The sequence below is a fragment of the Nycticebus coucang genome, chromosome 1, assembly GCF_027406575.1.
Source record: "Nycticebus coucang isolate mNycCou1 chromosome 1, mNycCou1.pri, whole genome shotgun sequence".
Lineage (NCBI taxonomy): Eukaryota > Metazoa > Chordata > Mammalia > Primates > Lorisidae > Nycticebus > Nycticebus coucang.
Window position 1 is genome coordinate 23217237 of NC_069780.1, and position 18120 is coordinate 23235356.

The 18120-nt window shown below is 38.0% G+C and overlaps 1 protein-coding gene across 7 annotated transcripts in view; it reads left to right on the forward strand.

Moving 5' to 3' along the window:
* Positions 1–18120, forward strand: part of PDLIM5 (PDZ and LIM domain 5) — a 225992-nt gene that overhangs the window by 33700 nt on the left and 174172 nt on the right. The window lies entirely within an intron of this gene.

The following is an 18120-nucleotide window of genomic DNA, read 5'->3' on the forward strand; positions in this document are numbered from 1 at the left end:
GTAACTCTAAGATAAAATTCTTCTTCTGTATGCCATCAAAAATCATCTTGAATGCTTTGTTAGGAAATACTGCTTGGTACTAATGTCTCTTCTCTTTATTCCCTCCACTCCCCTCCTGTGTTGAAATCTTACCAGTTACCCCGAGAGAGACCAATTTGAAACCTTAGATAGATTTCTTGCATGTCTCCAGAAACAAGGTACATTCTGTGCAAAATATGGTTTTATTAGCACCCTGTTAGGCGTGTTACCAATCTGAGATCATGGTCTAGCCAGCTCAGCATTTTTATCTTTCAGGTTCAAATTCCATTATGTGTGACATGTAAATTTTATTTTTTGAGCAAGTTTCTGAAAATTCGTGAAGGACTTAAATAATAAAATTAAATAACTTGAAAATACTTTAGAGGGAAATAGAATTTATTAATTTACTTTATATGGCTCATTATATTTAACTGTTATCTTCATAGATTATCCTCATTTATGTATTTATATCAAAGTTAATAATGTATACTGAATAAAACTTTTACATACATTCTCAGTTGCATCTCATGTTATTCTGCTAGGAATTATTCTCTCTTTTTTTTTTTTGAGATGGAGTCTCACTTTGTTGTCCTCAGTAGAGTGCCGTGGTCTCATAGCTCACTGGACCTCAAACTCTTGGGCTCAAGCAGTTCTTTTGCCTCAGCCTCTCAAGTAGCTAGAACTACAGGCACCCGCCACAATGCCCAGCTCTTTTTTAAAGATGGGGTCTCACTCTAGCTCAAGCTGGTCTCGAACTCAGAGCTAAGGCAGTCCACCCACAGAATTATTCTCATTTTATAAACTGGAAAACTGATGGAAGCCCAGAGAAATCATGTGATTTACCCATAGGTATGTCACCAGGCAGAGGAGATACTGTAGTAAAAGGGTAAACTTGGTTTGAAGTTATGTGTTCTGGACATAGTGTTGTTTACTAGCTAAGCTATATAAGCTTGGATGATTTATTTCAAATCACTAAGCTTCAGTCATAATCCTGCACTAAAGGGTAAAAGAGTAGTATAAGAATTTTCGGGGGGAGAGTAGTTCTAACTTTGACATGTGTAGAGCAAGATCATATTCCTCTAATGTTTGTCTAGATGTGGGGAGTCCTTATCTGGGTTATTTGGACAGTAAGTTTTTATAGGTAGCTTTGTTGAAATCTCATGTGATTGGTCAGATGACTAGATAAAAGGGTTTAGCTGAGTGTAAGAGAACTTCCCTCCACCATATATGTGTCTTTGCTATCAGGGAAAGAATGAAGAGGTAGGACAATGATGTCATTGTGGAGCTGCCTGGAGGATAGAGTCACAGGAGGATACGTGCCTGATGGACATCTGTTAGTTGATAGGTACTAATGGCAGTGATGTTTATAAGCACAAAGGAAAGTATAAGTCTATACTTTTATTTGTTTGATTCTAGCCAAATTGTTTCCTCCTTGTTCATCTGTCCCTATTAGTTTCTAAGTTTAGTTCTCTCACGTAGGCTTTCACTGTTTATTAGTGTTAGCCCTCTAGGATTCTAGCTGCAGTATGTCTCCCTTTGGTTCTACCTAGAACTATGACATCAAGAAATATAAAACAGTTCAGAAATAAAAGCATTTGTTTTACATACTGCATGGCGTTATAATGTGTATGTACATGGTTAAGAAATTGAAGTGAGAGAATCACATGGACTTCCATCTAGCTCAGAAGGCTTATGCTTAAGGAATGTTATCATCTCCAGGCTCTTTCAGCCTTTAAAAAACATTAAATCACCTATCTCTGTGGTGAAAGGCCAATCACTTACGAATAGGGACCGAGGGTGGATGCTTAGTCTCAAAGGCCCTCCTCAAGGTCGGGCAGGCTGAACTGAGTGTTAATTTTTGAGACCCCTTAGATTCAAATCTTAGATGAATCCTATACATCTGAGTTCTACTACAAGGGCAGTAGTTATTGCTTGTGTTTCAACCACCCAGTACACAGATACGTATTATTATTGCTTGTGAATGTCTGACTTAATATTAGCATTTCTTTTTTTTTTATTTTAAATAAAGATAATAAAAAAGTAGATGAGGCTAGGCACAGTGGTTCATGCCTGTAACCCTAGCACTTTGGGTGGCTAAGGCAGGAGGATTGCTTGAGGTCAGGAGTTTAAGACCAGCCTGAGCAAGAATGAGACCCTCTCTCTACAAAGAAAAGAAAAATTGACCAGGCATGGTGATGCATGTCTGTAGACCCAGCTACTCTGGAGGCTGAGGCAAGAGGATTACTAGAGCCCAGGAGTTTGAGGTTACAGTGAAAGGTGATGATAGCACTGCACTCTAGCCTTCGTGATAGAGCGAGACCCTGTCTCAAACAAAAAACGAAAGTAGAAGAAATCTATGTGCGAAGAGGTAGGGCAATGACATCATTGTGGAGCTTCCTTGGACTGCCTATCTTTAGCACTTCATGTGAAGAAAATAATAACTCTTCTTTCTTGAAATGTGTCTTAAAGCATCTGTAAAAAGATTTTCTGCTATGTGCAGCTGAATGTAATCTTGACTTTGCTGCATAAAATACATTTTTTTTAAAATATGATCTCATACCTGAGCGTTTGGTACTAAGCTGTTAGTCTAGTAGTCTGCCCACTTTCCCCACTTGCCTATCACTAATTAAAGATTTTCAGTGAAATTCTTTTGATCAGTGCAGAACTTGGCCAACTGGAATGAAGAAGAGGAAAAAAAGCATAATTTCAACTTAATATTTCATCAAGAATCAAGTGACTAAAGATCTCTATACTCTTGAGCAGTAAGTTGAAGAAAACCTTGGATCCAGATATGTTTTTTTGTTTGTTTTGTTTTGTTTTTTTTGTTTTCTTGCAGTTTTTGGCCAGGGCTGGGTTTGAACCCGCCACGTCCGGCACATGGGGCCAGTGCCCTACCCCTTTGAGCCACAGGCGCTGCCCCAGATATGTTCTTGTAGTTCAGTTTCTGTGTATCCTTTGCCCCTTCCATATGTCTTAAATAGCCTGGCCATTCCTTAAAATACGTAAGTAGTGAAAGGCACTGTGACAAATGGCATATTGCAGGTATCCAAGAAGTTGTTGCATGTCCCCTTGCTGATGTTAGCTTGCTGTGCTCCCTTTAAAATACTCATTAGGAATGGAGACTTCATTGTGTTTGTTGGTCACATGCTGCAAATGTCCAGGAATTGCTTTCTTAACTTTGTATCACATGGAGTCATTCCTACAGTGGTGGTGGGAGTATTCAGACATTCCTGTGGGTGCTTGTTGTCTGTTCTTTAGAAACCCGAGAGGTTGTAGGGGGGTGTCTGGAACAGTGTTTCTTGGTCCACCTGTATTAGCATGACTGGAGCTGTTAGTAAAAATACTGATTTTTGTGCCTCACTCAAGACTTACTGAATTAGCATGTCTAGGGGTAGGAAGTAGGAATCTGTATTCTTAATAAGCAGTATAAGTGATTAAGGGCACGGATACTTGAGAAATACTGTTTCTGAGCCTTCCTAGGTTCTCCCAACCTCCTATACAAGTTCCTGCACCTGGGTATTTGTAATATGGTGCACAATTAACCTGTTCCTGTTTGGGAGTGCATCCTTCCTTGCAGGCATTTTTACTGATGCAGTCTGGCTGAATGGTGATTTGTAAAACCAACATTTATATTGATTTTACATTAGTTTTTAAGGTTTGAGGAAGGTACTTCTCTTAGAGTAGTTGATATTCTTGAATTGAAAAAAATCTCTTTTTGTACAAATAGCGACAAATATGTTGTTCTTTAACGGTTTATCTGGCTTACAAGAGTCATATTCAGATTTTCCAGCAATTTTCATTACCTCCATTTTATTGGGAATATCTTTTTTTACTCTTTCACAGGTGTTAACTTTTTAGTCACTCTTTCCTAAATCCCTTTGAGGAAAATATAATTTTTTAAAATAAAAAATGTGTGCCAGGGCGGTGTCTGTGGCTCAGTGAGTAGGGTGCCGGCCCCATATGCCGAGGGTGGCGGGTTCAAACCCAGCCCCGGCTAAACTGCAACCAAAAAATAGCCGGGTGTTGTGGCGGGCGCCTGTAGTCCCAGCTGCTCGGGAGGCTGAGGCAAGAGAACTGCGTAAGCCCAAGAGTTAGAGGTTGCTGTGAGCTGTGTGACGTCATGGCACTCTACCTGAGGGCGGTACAGTGAGACTCTGTCTCTACAAAAAAAAAAAAAAATGTGTGCCATTCTTAACTTTTAAAAAATGTGTCGCTTCTAAATCATATCTTTTCCTTTCATGTATGCTATAAGTAGCCACAAAATGTCTTTTGGTGTTATTTTTTCATCCAAAAATTTTACTTCCAGGTAAAATACATAAGCAAACACACCTTTAGATAGACTTGAATTTGTACATATTTGAAATAGAACACTTACATGTTTTAAAAAGTTTTTGAATGAGCAGTGCCAGTTGCCCCTTAGCCGGCAGGAGGTTTAAAGGCTCCTGGCCGGGCATGTGCTCTGCATTCCTCCTTACCACCCTTCTCCTTTATTGGGTTGCTGGAATCATCATAAAGGGCTTTACTTTTTACTAAAGCAAAAGCCAGAAAGGATCTGCCTTAAGGGCAATAATTTCTCCATGAGTAAGGTGAAGTAAGAGTACTAAGGAAATGAAGTAAACTGGGAGTGCAGCTCATCTCCTTTTATGGAAGGGAGTTTTGCAGGAAGAGTTAGTACTTTGTACACCCATTAAGAGGCAGGCATTTCAGAAGATGCTTCTTTTGGAGTGGTCTTAAAGGTGTTTTCTTCTGTGGATGAAATACAAGTAGTGCTAGAAGACTTGGCAGTCCTTCCCTCAGGTAGCTGGGCTGTCTTTAGGCACAGAGTGGCCAACTGAGATGAGCAGATACGCTGGCAGCTGTGAACTGAGCCCACGTCAGTCTGGGACACTCTGTCCCTGGTTCTGGAACTTTATAGACTGTGAGAATGTCTCTTAGGTTACACAGCATCAGTTCTTATGAATGCATATGTACTTACACAGACTTTGGATAGACACTTTTATATGAATGCTAGATAGTGTATGAAGGATGAAGTCATTGTAGAGTTTGACCATTGGGTAGTTAAAATTTGTTGCTTTACTAATAGGTGCAGAATATCCAGAATGTTGAGTAGGATTTAGTTAATATCTCTTTTAAGACATACATATTTATCTTTATCTACAAGTTAAGGTTTAATGCTATTAAAAATACACAGAAGTGCACAAAATATAAAGTAAAATTTCCTCAGCATCTTTTTTTTTTTTTTTTGTAGAGGCAGAGTCTCACTTTATGGCCCTCGGTAGAGTGCCGTGGCCTCACACAGCTCACAGCAACCTCCAACTCCTGGGCTTAAGCGATTCTCCTGCCTCAGCCTCCCGAGTAGCTGGGACCACAGGCGCCCGCCACAACGCCCGGCTATTTTTTGGTTGCAGTTTGGCCGGGGCTGGGTTTGAACCCGCCACCCTCGGTATATGGGGCTGGCGCCCTACTGACTGAGCCACAGGCGCCGCCCTCCTCAGCATCTTTTAGCTTCCCTCTTTCACAGATGTAATTTTTCCAGCCTTTTACTTTTTATTTCAGTACTCTACTGTACACTGCCCTTCTCCACAAATTCATGTTCTGTAACTTTCTTTTTTTTTTCCTTTAGTATGTTTCCAAGTCAGTATATTTTTACATTTATCACAGTGATATAATTTATGCATCAGAATTTTTATTGATATCTAGAGGTTGTCAAATGAATATTTGCCTTTTTTGGTCCAATACATTTCTTATAAGTAAAAGAAGAAAAATCAAATATAAAGTGTGGGTAATCTTATTACTGAATGTTATGGCTTACATGTACATTTTAGTTAAAATTAATAAATTTGAAAATGACCTAGACATTTATCTCAACAATAATGTAAACTTTTTAATGAGCGTTTAGTTGTGTACTTGGTTTTGTGTACAGTGATAATATAATATTTCTAGATTGTATTTTAAACATTTTAAACCTGACCTTCCTATATATTTTTTTGAGAGACAGTCTTACTTTATTGCTGTTGGTAGAGGGCTGTAGCGTCACACAGCTCATAGCAACCTCCAGCTCCTGGGCTTAGGCGATTCTCCTGCCTCAGCCTCCCAAGTAGCTGGCACTACAGGCACCCACCACAATGCCCGGCTATTTTTTTTTTGTTGTTGTTGCAGTTTGTCCAGGGAAGGGTTTGAACCCACCACCCTACCCACTGAGCCACAGGTGCTGCCCTTCTATTTTTTTTTAAATTAAAATTAAAAGTAAATTCATTAAAGTTTATAAGCAAAATAGCTAGAATTACATTTCTGTGCACTATATGTTACTTATTCATATTACTGAAAATTCTGAGTGTATTCTTTCCTAAAGCAGTGGATAAAGAATTGGTTTGATGGCCCCACAGAGTTGATGGTCAAAATTAATATTTTTTTGAATATTGCATGTATTATCTTTTAAAAAGTTTTCTTTATTATCTTGTTTTATGTAGACCTACGTTACAATAAGTCAGTATTTCTGAAATTGTATAAATGCTAAATGTCAGCAAAAGCCAATCTAGAATTAAACAAAAATTGTGGCTGGTCTGCTAATCATTTAATCCAAATGTGACAAACTGAGAGATGATTCAAGAAGTGATGATTCAGCAAGTTAAGTGATACTTTAAATTATCATTTTTATAAATAGCAATATTGCATGCAGTGTTGAGTAATTCAATAAATTAATTTGGTTTCTACCCAGAAGATGGTAGAAGTAGTTTCTTAACATACCTTTCATTTCCATGATTGGTTCCTTATATGCTATTATTTGCAGGTGAATTTTATACTATAATATCAAGAGACTGTATGCTACTGCTCTGTATAACTTTATCTGTCAAAAACTCTTTTCTCTGTGTCATAAAGCAACATAATTGTTCTAAGGGGAAATTTTTATGTGCTAGTGTGAACCTTGTTTATATTCACTAACAGAAATTCTTGCTCTGTGGTGATGTAGTCACATTCTCATTTTGGAAGCAATGCAGTGATCATCACCTTATTTGGAAGAAAGCATTCTGGCTGTTGAGGAGATAGATTTGACTGGCATTTTAAAGCTTATACTTGAGAGAAGAGACTTAACCTTCTTCCAAGTTCTTCAGGTAGTCAGCGATTGATTAAATCATTTCCTTATAGAACTTTTTGACTCCCAACATTCATTATTCTTATGTGATACTTTATAGTTAGATTATCATGTTACAGAACTTTACTATTTCCAGTTCATATTTAAATCCTGGGACATTTTCCTTTTCTTTTTGGACTGAGAACAAATTGAATATTGAATAATCTCTTTGGAATGTATCTTCAGTATCTGATTAACTTGCTGCATACGTTGCTTGCATAGTATACTGCTATTTCATGCCTTTGGAACTTTTCAGTGAAAACTAAGGTTAGTTGTAAAACCGTTACAACTGAGAAGTGTCACCTGTGCTTTGTTTTTTGATAACATTGATGAGGTAAATGCCTATTTTATCTTCTCTATCTCATTGAAGTTGGATGTTTCTTGTTCCAGAATCAGATAAAGGAATATAATTTTTATAATAAGCTAGAGATCTTTCCCCTACTTTAAAATACCTGACCTTTATTTATGTTTAAGTAAATATATATATATTTTTGCAATTTCTGGCCAGGGCCGGGTTTCAACCCCCCATCTCCGGCATATGGGGCCGGCGTCCTACCCCTTTGAGCCACAGGCGCCGCCCTAAGTTAATATTTTTAATTGACAAAGCATGATATATGTAAACATTGTGGAATGATTAAGTCAATACTATTAACATATCCCTCACCTCGATTCATCATTGAATTCCAGAACTGACCACTATGTCTGGCATGTACTAGTGATTCTTCTTAATGTTAACTAGCTAAATTATGCTTGGATCAAATCAGGTTTCCATACTGTGTTCTTCATTATATCTTTTATATTAATGCTGTGTTCAGTATGAAAAGTTATTAACGTTGACATATTCCTAATTGCTAGAATTACATGAAAGGTCCTATTTGTGTTTGTGAAAATAGGTGACATCAACACACACATTAAAATAATTTTTTGTTTCATGGTTTTATTATCTCAAATGACAAAACTGTGTAAAATACGGTTTTGTTTTACTGTTTAGAATTATGGAATATTTGTTAAACTTCACCTTAAAGTTTTTTTTAAGATTTCCATTTTTTTTTTTTAAGGTTTCCCTCCATTATGTTGCAGTAATCTGTAGGTATGGTTTAATTAAGGTGTTGTTGTAAATTGACCTTACTATTAGCATAATAAAATCAAAATTGAACTTTACAAAACAGAAGTTTATCATTGTAGTTGTTTGTCCATCCACCTAGGCTTGTATATTTGTATGTAAAGCAGAGAAAACAGACAATTTACGTATAAGCACTGTCTAGGAAATTTGTAAAACTTTGAGTCTTTTGAATGTTAAATTGAAATTAAGTGAATATATTACTTGCTGTGTAGGATAAAAACAATAATAATTATTTTGTTGCCAGCAATAAAATTCTTATGGAAGTCTTATTAAATTGATGAATGAGTGACCGGTCATTTTAATGAAAATCAGTGCAAGCCTTTTTCCAAGTGATGTCTGAGAAATGCTTTATTCTTCTTGAAGCTTTTATACAAGTCATGCAGCAAGTTGAATTATTTTTGGACTGCTTTGGCCAGGGGAAGGATGTCCAGAAAATGTCTGGGCTGATGGTTTGCCAGATGCACATTTAACCTAATGAAGGAAAAAGCAGCTGACATGTCACTGCCAATTTCAAGGTCCATTTGGCTTAATTCTATAAACAAGAGCATAAATAACAACCTACAAATTCAACTAGTTCCATAAACACCAGATTTATTTAAAATGATTTTTCTTGCTATAGTGTAGTTCTCTGTACATTTTTATGAATGTGGTAAATAAAGAGGCATTAAAATTTGAGTCTTCCAGATTTCATAAGGCTTAAGTCAAGTAGTTATAATACTTTCAAGCACATACCAAATGAGTGAATTGTGAGTAAAGAATTACTTAAAACTATATTTGGGTGTTGGTTTTTTTGAAGGCTGCTTTTTATATGATTGTTTTTCATATATAGTATTTATTTCAAAAGAAGGCATTGTAAATGGATTTAATTCATTAATACTTTTCCTTGATGTATTGGTGTTCCTGATGATGTTGCTTTGTATTATGAGGATATATACATATATATATATATATATTTTTTTTTTTTTTCTTTTGTTAAGACTGGAGTCTGACTCTTGCTCAGGCTGGACTTGAACTCTTGAGCTCAAGCAGTTCACCCTCCTCAACACTGCCAGGGATTATAGGTGTGAGCCATTGCAACTGGCTTATGAGGACATATCTTAAAAAGAATATATTCACTGTCAATAAAGTCTTTCTGCTTAGTACTTAAAGTTGAGAAGCTAATTTATATTTTATCTATTAGTAATGAGTACCTTTTTGTTTAAGGAAACAAAATAATAATTCAGACACCTTTTATCAATATCCCTATAGAGATAAAAAGTAGAGGAAGGTCTTATACTCATTGTACTATATAAAGTTTGATGTGATCATGATGGAAATATGGTTAACCATTTTATGATTCAGAATTCATTTTGAAGAGGTGATTGACTATGCTCATTTGTTAAGTAAGATACCTGAGTCTACCTTCTCAATGCAATTAGAGAGATAAAGGGTGAAAACATCTTAGTGAATACTCTGTGGTTCAGTCTTAAAGCTGTTTATAGTATAGTTTGTCTTGTTTATATGTCCTCAAAAAGATTTATGTAGTCCCGAGCTGTGGCTTAATGCCTCTCATCCTGGCACCCTGGGATTCCAACACGAGAGGAGGGCTTGAGTTTAAGAATTCAAAGACCAACCTTAGCAAAAGTGATATCCCCAATAGAAAAATTGGCTGGGCACAGTGAAATGCACCCATAGTCCTAGCTGCTTGGGAGGCTGAAGCAGGAGGATGGCTTGAGCCCAGTTATTCCGGGTTGCAGTGAATATGATGACATAGTTACACTACTGCACTCTATCCTGGGCAACAGAGACTCTGTCTCCAAAATAAAATAAATAAATAAATAAGATTTATGTAGAGATCACAAAACAGCTTCATTAAAAAAAGTAGAAGTTTTTCAGCCAGGATTACACGTATAATCCTAGCACTTTGGGAAGCGGAGGTGGGTAGATTGCTTGAGCTTAGAAGTTCAAGAGCGGCCCAGCAAGAGTGAGATCCTGTCTGTACTAAAAAGAAAAACTAGCCGGGCATTGTGGCGAGCACTTATAGTCCCAGCTACTTGGGAAGCTGAAGCAAGAGGCTTGCTTGAAGTCAAGAATTTGAAGTTTCTGTGAGCCATGATGTGACGGCACTCTACCTAGGAGAACAGAGACTCTGTTTAAAAAAAAAAAAAAATTGAAATTTGTTGTGTGTTAAATACATTGCAACAGAGAAGAATGTGTACCTAGTGGGCTATAGGACTAGCCCATGGACCACTGTAAGCTACTACTGTTTTTCTCTTTTAAACTGCCAGATTGTGAAGTTGGAAGTCTGAGAGAAATATTTCAGGCACCTTCCCCTCCTCCGTTTTTTTTTTTTTTTTTTTTTTTTGAGACAGAGTCTCACTTTGTTACCTTCAACAGGGTGCTGTAGCTTCACAGCTCACAGCAACCTCAAACGCTTGGGCTCAAGCCATTCTCTTGCCTCAGCCTCCCAAGCAGCTGGGACTACAGTTGCCTGCCCCAATGCCAAGCTATTTATTAGAGATGGGGGTCTCGCTCTAGCTCAGGCTGGTCTTGAACTCGTGACCTAAGGCAGTCCACTCGCCTCAGCCTCCAAGAGTGATTAAGATTATACGCGTGAGCCACTGTGCCTGGCCAACAGGCACCCTTTTGTAAGGGAAATTTTAACTTGTTCCATGACCTAAGAAGAAAAACATATTGCTGTATTTGTAATTGGAAAATCCTTTTTGGAGAACCAGAAGAGTTATTTTGCCACTGGTCATCTTAACCTAGATGTTCAGCCAGTAATCCAAATGAAGATTGACTGGGCTTTGAGATCAGGGCTAGCTAAGCACTGAGAAACCAAATATGTGTGCTTTAAAAAGCAAGCTTGTTTGGATTGTACTTGTGGAGGGACACTAAGGTAACATTTATTCCTCATTCAAATTCAGTGGCCACATTTGAAGTTTGGGTATCCCCAGGAATGATTTCAGAAGTCTTTTATAAGTGGCTAAAAAATAAAATAAATTTATTATATATTATATAGATAAGTATATATAATGTTGTATCATTATGCTTTTGTGTTTTTATATTTCATTTTTAAATCTATTTTTCTGCTTTAATGACATATTTACAACTCAGAACCTTCACGCATGGGTCTTTTGTTAGAAATTCTTTTTCCCTAATACATAGACTTTCTGAGTGACGCAGTTCATCTCTGGGCTAGATGAGATATGTATATTACTTATTCTCATAATACCTTGTGTTAAAAAAAGGTAGCATAGGCTCAGCACCTGTAGCCCAGTGGCTAGGTTTGAACCCAGTGCTGGCCTGCTAAAAACAACAATGACAACTATAGCCAGAAAATAGCCGGTGTTGTGGCCCGTGCCTGTAGTCTCAGCCACTTGGGAGGCTAAGGCAAGAGAATTGCTAAGCCCGAGAGTTTGAGGTTGCTGTGAGCTGTGACATAACTGAACTCTATAGAGGACGACATAGTGAGACTCTGTCTCAAAAAAAAAAAAAAAGTTGTACATTTGGACAAATTGTATTAAAGTACTGTGAAGTTACTAATTATTTAATAGACTGACTTCACAAAGGCAGGGCCTGCATTTTTCTTGCTCACTGCTGTCTTGCCCATTTCTATTGTATCCTCGGTGCTTAATTGACATGTACAGAAGGAATGACTCTGTGTGTGCACCATTGTAAGACAGGGAAGGGGAAACCAAAGTAGGAGGGAAGATTTCTGAATAATAAAGTTTTGAGGCCCCACTGTTTTACACCTATAACTTGCTAATGAAAGTTCTCTAATCCTTGATGTGTGTCTCTTCACAAAACAATTTTTTGATCAAGGTTGTTTTCAGTTCATTATGTGACTCATCACTACCTGACATTTTATTCTCCTTTAACAGATAGCTCAAATAATAGATGTAGAAGCGTTAATGATAAAATTAACAACTGTCAGGCTTGATGCCCGTAGCTCAGTGAGTAGGGTGCTGGCCACATACACCAAGGCTGGCAGGTTCTAGCCCGGCCCAGGCCTGCTAAACAATGACAACTGCAATAAAAAAAAATAGCCAGGCATTGTGGCGGGCACCTGTAGTCCCAACTACTTGTGAGGCTGAGGCAAGAGAATTGTGTAAGCCCAAGAGTTTGAGGTTGCAGTGAGCTGTGAGGCCTCAGTACTGTACCGAGGGCAACATAGTGACACTCTGTCTCAAAAAAAAAAAAAAAAATTACAGCTGTCAAAATGTTTTTATGAAATTCTTCAGGAACAGGCATTGTGGTCTACTTTAGTCCTTAAGTGGAATTCCATTTGTCTGAATGAAACCTTGAACATTTCAAACAAAATTTGATTAGATTGGTTATAACAAATGTCACTAAAATATACTTTTTGTTATGTACTTTATGTTAATAGGGGTTTATGAAAAGGTGAAGCCTTGGCTTGGTGCCTGTGGCTCAAGCGGCTAAAGTGCCAGCCACATATACCTGAGCTGGGTGGTTCGAATCCAGCCCGGGCCCGCTAAACAACAATGACAGCTGCAACCAAAAAATAGCTGGCATTGTGGAGAGCACCTGCAGTCCCAGCTACTTGGGAGGCAGAGGCAAGAGAATTGCTTGAGCCCACGAGTTGGAGGTTGCTGTGAGCTGTGATGCCATGGCACTCTACTCAGGGAGACAGCTTGAGGCTCTGTCTCAAAAAAAAAAAAAAGAAAAAGTGAAGCCTTCTCTGAAAAATATAGACTTTCTTATAGTTAAGAAACATGCATATTATCTTTTTTTGTTGCAATGAACACAGGTCTTTAATTAGAAGCGGTAGCAAAACATAAAATGGAGGAAACAGGTAATTGTTCATATTTTTTCTCTTCTTTTCTAGGGAATAGATTTAAACTTTTTTTTATTTAGTGAATAAATAATATATTTATAAGCTTCTTTTTTTTTTCTTAACATTTTTTTTTTTTTTTTGCAATTTCTGGCCAGGGCTGGGTTTGAACCCACCACCTCTGGCATATGGAGCCAGCGCCCTACCCCTTTGAGCCATACGTGCTGCCCTATAAGCTTCTCATAAAAAACTGTATAACAATCATATATAGTAAATAGTCTCTTTGGCACTTTTGTCCTCATCTGCCCAGCTCCCAATGAGTACTTTCTTATCTCTGTGTTTTGTATGCCAATTCCCCAAATCAGTAACTATGATTAATTTTTTTTTTTTTTGAAACAGAGTCTCACTCAGTCACCCTGGGTGGAGTGCCATGGTGTCATAGTTCATAGCAACCCCAACTTCTTGGGCTCAAGTGATCCTCTTACCTCAGCCTCCTGAGTAGCTGGGGGTATAGGCGTCCGTCACAATGCCTAGCCAGTTTTTCTCCTTTTTAATAGAAATGGAGTCTCAGTGTTACTCAGGCTGGTCTCTAACTTCGGAGCTCAAGCAATCCACTGGCCTTTCCCTCCTAAGTTACTAGGATTAGAGGCGTGAGTCACCATACCCGGCCTTCATTTTTTTTTTTTTTTACAACCGCAAATAATTTCACTTTGTAGATTATGCATAATGATATTATCAGCTGTTACAGACAAAACTACAGACAGTAAAGTTCAGTTTTGATGCTTGTTTTGAAAATGTGATTTTGTTCCAGTAAGATTTGATGTTAGGGTACAGTTTGAACGTGTAATGTGCATTCTGCATTTGCTTATGTGTGATTTTGTTTGGGAGAAACATTAGATGGATTTAGAAAACTGCCCAGATGAACTGAGCCATTTAGAAATACATAAAACACACACATCTGAAATATCTACTTGGTTCATTGAATGTGTTAATGACCCGTTTACATCCACATCTGGTGTTCAATTTCTCATCTCATTAGATAACCCTCTTTCTGTCACATCACAGTAACTCCCAAGCTGCCTCCCACTTCCACAAGCAAATTTTCGGTCTTTGATCAAGGTGAAGTTGCGCTGCGTTGTGCTGCTCAATTTTGCTTCGTGCAGTGACTTTTAGGAATGCATATGAGATCTGACAGTTCAGTTTGTGAACTTGTCACTGTGCACTTATCTTGGCAGCATTGCATAAACAGCTCAGTGAGGTTTCATAAACTTCGTATATTAGTATCTCACAGCTGTGTTCATGTTAAGGTATGGTGGTATCTTGCTGAATGGCATTCATGGTTGCATATTTTTGAGTGCCATTGTGAGAATGTCGGAGCTTGATTAGAGCGATGAACGAACATTAAATTTCCTTTTAAACTTGGCAAGAGTGGAAGTGAAATCAGAGACATGTTAATCCAAGTTTGTGGGGGCTAATGTCATGAAGAAAACAGCCAGGTACAAATGGATTAAATGTTTTTCTGAGGAGAGAGAAAGTGTCACTGGTGAATAGAGATTAGGGTGGCTGGTAATAAGCAGAACTGAAGAAAACATTGTAAAAATTGTGTGTCAGAATCATCAGCTGATGGTAAGAAGCCTAGCAGATCAAATGAACAATGATAGAAAAACAGTTGAGAAAATCTTCACTGAAAATCTTGGCATGAGAAAGGTGTGGCTCTTGCATCATGACAGTGCATCAGCTCACACAGCACTGTCTGTGAGGGCGCTTTTAGCCAGTAAAATAATAATTGTATTGGAACACCCTCACTAGTCACCTGATCTGACTCCAGTGACTTTTTTCTTTACCCAAAGATAAAGGAAATATTGAAAGGAAGACTTTTTTGGCAGTTTTTGGCTGGGGCCGGGTTTGAACCCGCCACCTCTGGTATATGGGGCCAGCAGCCTACTCCTTTGAGTCCCAGGCGCCACCCTGAAAGGAAGACGTTTTGATGACATTTAGGACCTCAAGGGTAATATGACAACAGCTTTGATGGACATTCTAGAAAAAGAGCTTTGCTATTTCAAATTGCTGTGAAGGGTGGATTCGGAGCTGTTGACAGATAGTACATAGGTTCCTAAGTTATGTAGCACTTTGTCTATGATTAGTTCAAGAAATTAATTGTCAGACTTCACATGTTGCACCAGTAGCAGACCTGATTATACATGATTTCACATGTGAAGATATTTGTAGAATAAATTCCCTGTGGTAGATTTGCTGCATTGAAAAATATATATTTACATTTGTTATTTTTTTTTTTTCATTTTTTGGCTGTTGGTTTTTTTTTTTTTTTTTTTTTTTTTTGTAGAGACAGAGTCTCACTGTACCGCCCTCAGGTAGAGTGCCGTGGCGTCACACGGCTCACAGCAACCTCTAACTCTTGGGCTTACGCGATTCTCTTGCCTCAGCCTCCTGAGCAGCTGGGACTACAGGCACCCGCCACAACGCCCGGCTATTTTTTTTTTTTTTTGTTGTTGTTGCAATTTGGCCGGGGCTGGGTTTGAATCCGCCACCCTCGGCATATGGGGCCGGCGCCCTGCTCACTGAGCCATAGGCGCCGCCCTGGCTGTTGGTTTTTAATTTTTTTTTAAGAGATAGGGTTCTTGATGTTTTGCCTACGCTGGGCTTGAACTCATGGTCATCCTGCATTATTCTCCCAAATATCGGAGACTGCAGTAGGCACAGTGCTTGGCTTACATTTGTAATTTTAATATACATTGCCAGACTGTCTACCAGGAATGTATGAGAGTGCCTGTTTCCTCAAACCATGGCAACATGCTATTATCACATTTATGGTTAAGTTCTTTGATAGGTGAAAATAGTATCTTAGTGTTTAAATAAAGTCAGCCCTCATCTGAGGATTGAAAATATTTGGGAAAAAAATGTAGTGAAAAATAATACAGACCAAGTGCGGTGGCTCACACCTATAAGCTTAGCTCTTTGGGAGGCTGAGGCAGGAGGATTGCTTGAGGTCAGGATGGGAGACCAGCCTGAGCAAGAGGCAGACCCTGTCTCTATAAAAAATAGAAAAATTAGCTGGGTGTGGTGGCATATGCCTGTAACCCCAGTTATTCTGGACACAGGCAGGAAGATCTCTTGAGCCCAGGAGTTTGAGGTTGCAGCGAGCTATGATGACACCTCTGCACTCTAGCCCTGGCAACAGGGAAACCCTGTCTTAAAAAAAAAATTAAAAAAATATGGTACAGCTATTTACATAGCATTTACATTGTAGTAGGTATTACAAGTAATCTAGAGAGGACTGAAAGTATAGGAGGATGTGCATAGCTTATTGCAGCTGCTGTACCATTTTGTATATGGACTTGAGCATCCTTGGATTTTGCAATACGTGGTTGTCCTGGAATCAGTCCCACTTGGATACTGTGGGATTATTATACTTTTTATGTGTTTTAAGAGCTAGCTGTATATATTTTCTTTTGTAGGGCGAACGCTTCTAATGTAAAAATCTTGTATGTAATACAGAACCTAGGACTGATACTGTTTTGACAGTTGTGACTGTTCATACCTTAATAATTCAAAGTTTTTTCTGACTGTCACTGTGCCTGTTAGCAAAAGCTGTCTGCTTCAGAGCATCTTACACTTTTTAAGAGAATTTGAAAAGCTGTGAATTTGATTAACATCTGAATTCTTTCATTAAGTTATAGCCAAAGGGATATGTGTACACAGTTAGAATTTTAATAAATCTTCCATCCTAGAGGATCGATGTGCATAATATTCAGCCTCAGGAAATTTTACGTAAGTTATACAGACATTCTTCTTCTTCTTCTTTTTTTTTTTTTTAAATCAGATCCAGGTAAGGTTTGAACTTAACCACCCCTGGTAGGCAGGGCCAGCGCTCTAACTACTGAGCTATGGAACCCAGCTCCAACATCCTTCTTTTTTACTCTGGGGAATTAAAGGCAGAGTAAAGAGGGGAAGAATAGCACAAAAGATGCATAAAAAGCATAGTTTTTGGGGTATTCAGGCCTTTATTTTCCATAAAATAAGCAATAGCAATGAAATGGTATTTATTTTTTAAATTTTAATTTGTTTTATTTACTTTAGTTTTTAAAATTCGAAGGATAAGGAAGACTTTTTAATGCTCATAATCATGCCTTCCCCCTTTTGGTAATTTTACTATTGATACTTACAGAAAATATTTTCTAAATTGCTAATTTTTTTTTAGCTCTTTCAAATCTTATGATATTTAGGGCACAAAAGGTGGTCTTTGTTTTTAATATAGTGTTAAAGTGCTATTTGTGGATTTTTCAGTTTGTAACAAATTAAGAAATTGAGTAAGAATTTTAAAATTTTTGTAGCAATTTGACAATTTGTTGAATTTAATAGTGAAAATTTAGGGCCTTTATTTTATGTTTGTTGAGTTCATTTTTCTGATAAATTGTTTTTTTGTTGTATTTTATTAAAGTGTTGGTTTGAAATGGATGGGAGTTTTTTTGGTCTATTTTTTCCCCCGAGATAGTTTCACTTTATCACCCTTGGTAGAGTACCATGGCATCATTATAGCTCATAGCAAGTACAAACTCTTGACCTCAAGAGATCCTCTTCTCTCAGCCTCCCGAGTAGCTGGGACTAAAGGCGCCTACTACATGCCCACCTAGTTGCTTTTTTTTTTTTTTTTTCATTTTTGGAGATGGTTCTCATTCTTGCTCGGGCTGGTCTTGAACTCATGGCCTCAAGCAATCCTCCTGCCTCAGCCTCCCAGAGTGCTAGCATTACAGGTGTGAGCCACTGTGCCTGGCCTGGATTAGAGATTTTAAAAGACTACTTCTTCACAAAAATAGTTTGAGGAGCTGAGCTCTATGTTATTTCATTAATCAATCATATTTGAGCACTTCTAATTTTTCCCTCACTCAACTTTTTTTCTTCTCAGGGGGAGGTTTCAATCATCATTCATCAAGAGCATATGAAGGAAGATACTCTTCACCAAAATAAAAATGGTGAGGGGAAATAGAGAGATACTGTATCTTGGAAGGCAGAGACTGGCAGGCCTTCTTCTGTCTTCCCATAGGAGCCTGTCAA